We start from the raw sequence: 2,957 nt of genomic DNA, 5'->3' as shown, positions 1-2,957 counted from the left end.
CGCGGGGCTTGAACCCACGACCCTGAAATTAAGATTCTCATGCGCTACCGACTGAGCTAGCCGGGCTGCTGTGCCTATGTCATTTCACACACCCTCTGTGCGTTCTTTGTGAGGAAGTAGTGTGTGGTTATCCCAGGAGGCCCCTTTGTTTCATTTTCTCTGCTGCTGACTCGACACAGGCACCTTTCTCTTTCTCCATCTCTCGCTCTACTCCAGTCTTCTGTCCCCATCAGTCTCTCTGGAGCTCACTCTGTTACATACATGCATCTGTCGTCTCAACCTGTCTCTGGGCACATACTTGAATGTACAGTAGAGAACAGTGTGAACTCTCCCTGTTTCGCGAGGTGGCAGTCAGCCTCCAGAGCCGTGTTCGGGAGGCTGCCGGAATTTCCTAGCGGTGTAAGGCGCCACATTCAAGAGCAGTATCTTCCACAGTCCTGTGATCAATTCCCGCTGCCGACATAAAGTAGTTTTCATACCTACTTTAAGCATAACACCAGCGGGGATGAGACCTTAAACTCCTCATTTTGAAAGGATGTGGGGGGACAGGACTGACCGGAGCGGACTCCGAGCTCGCTGTAAGTACGGGCGGCTCAGGCTGGGAAAGGGCGCAGGAAAGGCTCGGCCTAGGACCGCTCTCAGCAGCGCCTCCCAGGGTGGGAAGTGCTGCGTTGTGTGGAGTCCTGTGGGAATTTTGAGGCAAACTGCAGGATGTGTGTGTGTGTAGTTTTAAGCCTCTGCGAAATATCTGAAAAAGGTGAGAGTTAATGTTAAACCCGAAAATGGATAAGCCTTTTAAATACATCACGCCCAACGTGGGGCTCGAACCCACGACCCTGAGATTAAGAGTCTCATGCTCTACCAACTGAGCTAGTCAGGCTACTGTGCCTATGTTGTTTCACACACCCTCTGTGTGTTCTTTGTGAGGAAGTAGTGTGTGGTTATCCCAGGAGGCCCCTTTGTTTCATTTTCTCTGCTGCTGACTCGACACAGGCACCTTTCTCTTTCTCCATCTCTCGCTCTACCCCAGTCTTATGTCCCCGTCAGTCTCTCTGGAGCTCACTCTGGTACATACATGCATCTGTCCTCTCACCCTGTCTCTCGGCACATACTTAAATGTCGAGTAGAGAACAGTGTGAACTCTCCCTGTTTCGCGAGGTGGCAGTCACCTTCCAGAGCCGTGTTCCGTATGCTGCCGGAATGGCTAAGCGGTGAAAGGCGCCACATTCAAGAGCAGTATCTTCCCCAGTACCATGATCAATTCCCGTTGCCGACATAAAGTAGTTTTCATACCTACTTTAATCATAACACCAGTGGGTATTAGACCTTAAACTCCTCTTTTTGAAAGGATGGGGGGGACAGGACGGACCGGAGCAGACACCGAGCTCGCTGTAAGCACGGGCGGCTCAGGCTAGGAAAGGGCGCAGGAAAGGCTCGGCCTAGGACCGCTCCCAGCGGCGCCTCCCAGGGCGGGAAGTGCTGCGTTGTGTGGAGTCCTGTGGGAATCGTGAGGCAAACTGCAGGATGTGTGTGTCTTTGTATTTTTAAGCCTCAGCGAAATATATCTGAAAAAGGTGAGAGTTAATGTTAAACCCGAAAATGGAGAACCCTTTAAAAAGCATCACGCCCAACGTAGGGCTTGAACCCACGACCCTGAGATTAAGAGTCTCATGCTCTACCGACTGAGCTAGCTGGGCTGCTGTGCCTATGTCATTTCACACACCCTCTGTGTGTTCTTTGTGAGGAAGTAGTGTGTGGTTATCCCAGGAGGCCCCTTTGTTTCATTTTCTCTGCTGCTGACTCGACACAGGCATCTTTCTCTTTCTCCATCTCTCGCTCTACCCCAGTCTTATGTCCCCATCTGTCTCTCTGGAGCTCACTCTGGTACATACATGCATCTGTCTTCTCAACCTGTCTCTGGGCACATACTTGAATGTCCAGTAGAGAACAGTGTGAACTCTCCCTGTTTCGCGAGGTGGCAGTCAGCCTCCAGAGCCGTGTTCAGGAGGCTGCCGGAATTTCCGAGCGGTGTAAGGTGCCACATTCAAGAGCAGTATCTTCCCCAGTCCCGTGATCAATTCCCGCTGCCGACATAAAGTAGTTTTCATACCTACTTTAATCATAACACCAGCGGGGTTGAGACCTTAAACTCCTCTTTTTGAAAGGATGAGGTGGAGACAGGACGGACCGGAGCGGACTCCGAGCTCGCTGTAAGCACGGGCGGCTCAGGCTAGGAAAGGGCGCAGGAAAGGCTCAGCCTGGGACCGCTCCCAGTGGCACCTCCCAGGGTGGGAAGTGCTGCGTTGTGTGGAGTCCTGTGGGAATCGGGAGGCAAACTGCATGATGTGTGTGTGTGTAGTTTTAAGCCTCAGTGAAATATCTGAAAAGGGTGAGAGTTAATGTTAAACCCATAAATGGATAAGCCTTTAAAAAGCATCACGCCCAACGTGGGGCTCAAACCCACGACCCTGAGATTAAGAGTCTCATGGTCTAGCGACTGAGCTAGCCGGGCTGCTGTGCCTAAGTTATTTCACACATCCTCTGTGTGTTCTTTGTGAGGAAGTAGTGTGTGGTTATCCCAAGAGGCCCCTTTGTTTCATTTTCTCTGCTGCTGACTCGACACAGGCACCTTTCTCTTTCTCCATCTCTCGCTCTACCCCATTCTTATGTCCCCATCAGTCTCTCTGGAGCTCACTCTGGTACATACATGCATCTGTCCTCTCAACCTGTCTCTGGGCACATACTTAAATGTCCAGTAGAGAACAGTGTGAACTCTCCCTGTTTCGCGAGGTGGCAGTCAGCTTCCAGAGCCGTGTTCCGGAGGCTGCCGGAATGGCTGAGCGGTGTAAGGTGCCACATTCAAGAGCAGTATCTTCCCCAGTCCCGTAATGAAATCCTGCTGCCGACATAAAGTAGTTTTCATACCTACTTTAATCATAACACCTGCGGGGATGAGA

General features: G+C 51.4%; 1 non-coding gene across 1 annotated transcript; it reads right to left on the bottom strand.

Annotated features, from left to right (window-relative positions):
* Positions 1–807: 807 nt before the first annotated feature.
* Positions 808–880, bottom strand: TRNAK-CUU (transfer RNA lysine (anticodon CUU)). Its single transcript has one exon. It is a non-coding gene; the product is annotated as a tRNA-Lys (tRNA).
* Between the last annotated feature and the right edge of the window lie 2,077 nt (positions 881–2,957).

This window comes from Pleurodeles waltl, chromosome 6 (genome assembly GCF_031143425.1).
Source record: "Pleurodeles waltl isolate 20211129_DDA chromosome 6, aPleWal1.hap1.20221129, whole genome shotgun sequence".
Lineage (NCBI taxonomy): Eukaryota > Metazoa > Chordata > Amphibia > Caudata > Salamandridae > Pleurodeles > Pleurodeles waltl.
This window is presented reverse-complemented; position numbering and strand designations above follow the sequence as displayed.